Raw genomic sequence first — 6,995 nt, forward strand, 5'->3', positions numbered from 1 at the left:
CATTGTTATAGAAGTCAAGTTCTTAGTTTATGGTGTTTCATGCATAGCAACTTAGGTTCATTCCTTCACTGGTCTTCAGGTCCTTATACTGCCCTTGAATACTTGCTTGATTGCATCCTTTGAGACTTCTTATTTATTAATCCTCCCTAATTTTCCAGGGTTTATTGCATTCTTTTTAGGCTAAGTGCTCTGTGAGGGGGCGACTCTTTAAGATAAGCTTTCAGCCAACACTCCCAAACCAATTGGTTCAAGGTGCTAGGTGTTGAGACATCCCTAAGGACTTACTCCCTCAAGTCCCTTTCCCCCAGACATGCACACCACAGGCACATGGTTTGTTATTTTTTTCTTTCTTGAGACCTTGGTGTCTAGCACCTCTTTGGGTTACTAAGTGCTCTATAGCAAAGGTTGCTCTTGATAGTGGACTTTCAGCTGATAATCCCGGGTTAGTTAACCCAAGTTACCAAGTGATAAGGCACCCCTGAGAGCTTATTCATCCAAGCATATCCCTTGCATAGGAATACCACAGACACTGATGCAGGTGGAAACTGTCTCTCAACAAATTTCCTTCGGCAAGTGTACCGAATTTGTCGTCAAGTAAAAACTCACAATAGAGTGAGGTCGAATCCCACAGGGATTGATTGATCAAGCCACTTTAATTAGAAGAATGTTCTAGTTGAGCGAATTCAGAATTTGGGTTGAGATTTGCAGAAAATTAAATGCGGAAATGTAAATGACAAAAAAAGTAAATGCTAGAATTAAAGGGCTGAAAGTAAATGACTGAAAGTAAATTGCAGAATTGTAAATGGGAATGGGGTTTTTGCTCATGAAAGTAAATGCAGAAATTAAAGAGAATAGGTAAGATCAGAAAAGGGGAGTTCATTGGGCTCAGGAGATGTTGCAATTCTCCGGATCAAGTTCATTTTCATCCCTTCCTCAATCAATGCATTCATTGATCTCCTTGACAATCTTAATTGATCGAATTACAATATCTTGCAATTCAATCTCTCAAATCTTGATCAATAGCCAATTCCTTGGTCAATTGCTCATGAGAAGAGATGAAGTGTGGTCACTGATTATACCACATGCATTTCTCAAATCAGGTGTTGAGAGGATTATAGTCACATATCCATCCAAACCTAATTTGGTCCAGCATGAGAAAGCATTTCTAGCTTGATCTCTTCATTCCTCTTTCAAGGTTCAGAAGAGATCCAAGTTTGAGTAGCTTCTTTTCCAAGATAACTACCCAATTGGATGAAGATCGAAAGCTTTCAAGTAAAATCAAGAGAAAAGATAGAAGAAGAATAATGAAAACTAGTATTGATCCATCAATTTACAACAGAGCTCCCTAACCCAATGAAAGGGGTTTAGTTGTTCATAGCTCTAGAAAATGAAAACAAAGATGGAGAATACATCCTGGAACTAGCAGAAAAAGTAAAAATACAAAGAGTAGTGCTATTTTCAAACTTCCAGAACTCTTTAAATAATTCAAAGCTACTCCTATATATACTACTCTTCTCAGCTTCTAGTTGGCTCTTTAAGTCTTGGGCCTTTGGATCTTGAGTTTGAAGCAGTTCTCTTCTTCATTTGGGCTTGGCTTTACTTGCAGAGAGAAAGTGTGAAGTGGGCAGAGACTTTAGCTCAGGACGTTAGGGGTGTTAACGTTTAGTGAAAGTATGAGTTCGAGAACGTTAGTGACACTCAACATTGTCACTAACGTTCCAATGTAACCCTTTGCCTCACGTTAGAGCCCACGTTAACTAGGTTAACGTGGCTTCTAACGTGGCCTTGCCAACCTTCGAGAACGTTAGTGACACTCAACATTGTCACTAACGTTCCAGTGTGCCCCAATGTCTCACGTTAGAGTCCCACGTTAACTAGGTTAACGTGGCTTCTAACGTGGCCTTGCCAACCTTCGAGAACGTTAGTGACACTTAACATTGTCACTAACGTTCCAGTGTGCCCCTATGTCTCATGTTAGAGTCCCATGTTAACGAAGTTAACGTGGCTTCTAACGTGGCCATTCTTAGCCATCCCCAACGTTAGTGACAATGTTGAGTGTCACTAACGTTGGCTCATCTTTCAATCATCAACGTTAGCTTCCACGTTAACTAAGTTAACGTGAAAGTTAACGTGGCTCCTTGGGGGTTTTGTGGGTGCTTCCAACGTTAGTGACAATGTTGGGTGTCACTAACGTTGTCGACCACCCTTGCCTCTTACGTTAGCTCCCACGTTAACCAAGTTAACGTGGAAGTTAACGTGGTACATTGCACCTTAGGCCAACGTTAGTGATAATGTTGAGTGTCACTAACGTTGGCTTCCTTCCCCCTTTTAACGTTAGAGGCCACGTTAACTAAGTTAACATGGACTCTAACGTGGCCACTTATGATCATTGGCCAACGTTAGTGATCATGTTAAGTGTCACTAACGTTGGCTCAAAGTCCCTTCTTCACGTTAGAGTTCACGTTAACTTAGTTAACGTGACTCTTAACGTGGGCAATGATGGCTTCGAGAGCGTTATTGGCAATCACTTTTCTCATTAACTTTGCAAGTTATCTCCCATTCCACGTTAGTGGCCACATTAATTAGACTAACGTGACTGCTAAGTGGTTCTTCCTTGCTTCCTTTGGTCCTGAAATCAAGCAATAGAGTGCATCAAAGTTCTAATCCAAGTCATGGGTAATGCAACATACAATTTGTCACTAAACTCATGCAAAATCCTCATGAAATCATGGAAAATGCACAATGTATGCTTGGATCAAGGTATAAGTGAATATCCACCCAAAACTAGCTTATTTCCTAAGGAAATGCATGAAACTACCTTAAAAACAGTAAAGAAAAGGTCAGTGAAACTGGCCAAGATGCCCTGGCATCACAACACCAAACTTAAAGCTTGCTTGTCCCTAAGCAAGTACTGGAACAAGAGAATGATGAATGGAATGCCAAGAGAAATGAGTCATTCTTATGGAAGTCATGTCACTGATTTTATGGTGGTTTCATGCATAGCAACTTAGGTTCATTCCATTACTGGCTTTCAGACCTTTATCATGTCCTAAAACACTGACTTTGCTTACATCCCATGAGACTTTTATTGATCCTTTTATTGTCATTTCAGGGCTTATTCGTGTTCTTCAGGCTAGGTGCTCTGTAAGGGGGCAACTCTTTAAGATAAGCTTTCAGCCAATACTCCCGAACCAGTTGGTTCAAGGTGCTAGGTGTTGAGACACCCCTAAGGACTTACTCCCTCAAGTCTCTCCCCCATACATACACATCACAGGCATCTAGTTCATTTATTTTCCTTCTTGAGACCTTGGTGTCCAGCACCTCTTTGGGTTACTAAATGCTCTGTAGTGAGGGTTACTCTTGATAGTGGACTTTCAGCTGATAATCCCGAGTTAGTTAACCCATGTTACCAAGTGATAAGGCACCCCTAAGAGCTTATTCATCCAAGTGAATCCCTCACACAGGAACACCACAGACACATGTCTTAAGATCTAAACCATTGGCGCCTAGCCTTATTGCTTACTCTTTTTCTTTTGTTTTTCACTTTCATTGCTCTTTCCCTTTCTCTTATTAGGATCTTGTTATATACTTAGTCTCATGGGTATATTCAAAGCAAAGTACTCAGGACAGATAGTTGTCTTCCCACCTTATGGTTGAACCAACTTGGCTAACTTATGATCACACCAAAGACTCAGAAAATTACTCCATATCATGAACTCCACTCTGGTCTTTTGAAACATAAACATTCTCTTTTCATTTGATTTAAAAGACAAGCATACAATAAGTAATGGTATGATGCAGTAACACTTAAACTAGAAATCATAGACCTAAGCAATAAAACTTAAAATGCAGAATTGAAAAGGTTCAAACTAACATGGAAGCATGCTCTATTCCATACAAGATCTTCCTTATTTAAAGCATAGAAAAAAAATGGAGTAAAGAAGGAACTCCACCACCTTTTACTCTTGTGGCCGTCCATGCTCTTTTCCCTGCTTGTCCTCCTTGTGTCTTCTTGCATTTCCTCGCATCCGCGCCAATCTTGCTTGCTTCCAATCCTCAAGTGTCTTCCTCACTGATTCATGACTCTCTTCCACCCTTTGTCTTTCCTCTCGTGCTAATTCATCCTTCATTTCTTCATACTTGGCGATTCCTGGATGCAGCATTGGCAGCTGTCCTACTAAGTAGCCGAGCTTGGCTTGAGTGTTTATGTGATGCCCTGTCTCGCTCATGTAAACTCCTTCTGCGAATGCCCTTTGCTCGTCCAATAGTTCTGCCTGTTCTATTTGTCTTCGATGCATCTCATGTATGTGTGCCCCTTGATGTGCTTGGATGTTGATTAGCCTCTAGATGGATTCTTGTTGCTCATTTTGCCTTCGTTCCATCCTGTTGAAGGTTTCTCCCCATTGTTGTCCTTGACTTAGTTGCTGTTCCATCATTTGCCTTTGCCACTCACCTTGCTGAGTCATCCATTGATGAGCGGATAATTTATACGCTTTTTGGCATTGTTTTTAGGTAGTTTTTAGTAAGTTCAAGCTACTTTTAGGGATGTTTTCATTAGTTTTTATGTTAAATTCACATTTATGGACTTTACTATGAGTTTGTGTGTTTTTCTGTGATTACAGGTAATTTCTGGCTGAAATTGAGGGATTTGAGCAAAACTCTGAAAAAGGCTGACAAAAGGACTGCTGATGCTGTTGGAATCTGACCTCCTTGCACTCAAAATGGATTTTCTGGAGCTACAAAACTCCAATTGGCGCGTTCTCAACGGCGTTGGAAAGTAGACATCCAGGGCTTTCCAGCACTATATAATAGTTCACACTTTATTCGGAAATTGACGACGTAACTTGGCGTTGAACGCCAAGTACATGCTGCTGTCTGGAGTTAAACGCCAGAAAAACGTCATGATCCGGAGTTGAACGCCCAAAACACGTCATAACCCGGAGTTCAACTCCAAGAGAAGCCTCAGCTCGTGGATTGATCAAGCTCAGCCCAAACATACACCAAGTGGGCCCCGGAAGTGGATTTATGCATCAATTACATACTCATGTAAACCCTAGTAGCTAGTCTAGTATATATAGGACCTCTTACTATTGTATTAGACATCTTTGGTCTCAGTTTTGTTTTATTCTTCATCCTAAGAGGCTATTGATCACGTTTTAGGGGGCTGGCCATTCGGCCATGCCTGAACCTTTTTCTTATGTATTTTCAACGGTGGAGTTTCTACACACCAAAGATTAAGGGTGTGGAGCTCTGCTGTACCTCAAGTATTAATGCAATTCTAGTTTCTTTTATTCAATTCTATCTTATTCTTATTCCAAGATATTCATTCGCACCTAAGAACATGATGAATGTGATGATTATATGACCCTCATTATCATTCTCACCTATGAACGCGCGTGATTGACAACCACTTCCGTTCTACATGCAACAGAGCTTGAATGTGTATCTCTTAGATTTCCCAACAGAATCTTCGTGGTATAAGCTAGATAGATGGCGGCATTTATGAGGATCCGGAAAGTCTCACCTTGTCTGTGGTATTCCGAGTAGGATCCTGGGAATCCGGAAAGTCTAACCTTGTCTGTGGTATTCCGAGTAGGATTCCGGTAATGAATGACTGTGACGTGCTTCATACTCGCAAGTGCTGGGCGTTAGTGACAGACGCAAAAGAATCAAGGGATTCTATTCCAGTAGGCGCGGGAACCAACCAGTGATTAGCCGTGCTGTGACAGAGCGCGTGAGCGTAGTTTTCACTGCGAGGATGGGATGTAGCCTTCGGCCAGGTGATGCCTCCAGACGATTAGCCATGCGAGTGACAGCCGCAGAGGACCATTTTCCCGAGAGGATTGAAAGTAGCCATCGTTGAACGGTGAACCCCTATACACAGCTTGCCATGGAAAGGAGTAAGAAGGATTGAGTTGAAGCAGTAGGAAAGTAGGCGTCCTTGAGCCATACAGTCTCTCCATACGCTTATCTGAAATTCCCACCAATGAATCTACATAAGTATCCTATCCCTTTTATTATTTCTTCTTTTTATTATTAATTTTCGAAACCATAAACAAATTTAATCTGCCTAACTGAGATTTACAAGGTGACCATAGCTTGCTTCATACCAACAATCTCTGTGGGATCGACCCTTACTCACGTAAGGTTTATTACTTGGACGACCCAATACACTTGCTGGTTAGTTGAACGGAGTTGTGTTCACTCGTGCCAATTTCAAATTCCATAATTTTACAAGGAGTACAACTTAAAGAATATGGATCACAATTTCGTCCACCAAGTTTTTGGCGCCGTTGCCGGGGATTGTTCGAGTATGGACAACTGACGGTTCATCTTGTTGCTCAGATTAGGTAATTTTCTTTTCAAAAATCTTTTTCAAAATTTTTTCTTTTATTTCTCGTTTTTCTAAACTTTATTTTCGAAAAAAAATTAATAAAAATCCAAAAAAATTAGAAAATCTTAAAAATCAAAAATATTTTGTGTTTCTTGTTTGAGTCTTGAGTCAATTTTTAAGTTTGGTGTCAATTGCATGCTTTAAAAATTGTTCTTGCATTTTTCGAAAATTCATGCATTCATGGTGTTCTTCATGATCTTCAAGTTGTTCTTGGTAAGTCTTCTTGTTTGATCTTGATGTTTTCTTGTTTTGTGTTGTTTGTTGTTTTTCATGTGCATCTTTGCATTCATATTTTCCATGCATTAAAGATTTCTAAGTTTGGTGTCTTGCATGTTTTCTTTGCATCAAAGATTTTTCAAAAATATGTTCTTGATGTTCATCATGATCTTCAAAGTGTTCTTGGTGTTCATCTTGACATTCATAGCATTCTTGCATGCATTCATTGTTTTAATCTAAAAATTTCATGCATTGAGTATTTTTGTTGTTTTTCTCTCTCATAATTAAAAATTCAAAAATCAAAAAAATATCTTTTCCTTATTTCCCTCCAAATTTTCGAAATTTTGGGTTGACTTGGTCAAAAATTTTTAAAATTAGTTATTTC

This window comes from Arachis stenosperma, chromosome 1 (assembly GCF_014773155.1).
Source record: "Arachis stenosperma cultivar V10309 chromosome 1, arast.V10309.gnm1.PFL2, whole genome shotgun sequence".
Classification (NCBI taxonomy): domain Eukaryota; kingdom Viridiplantae; phylum Streptophyta; class Magnoliopsida; order Fabales; family Fabaceae; genus Arachis; species Arachis stenosperma.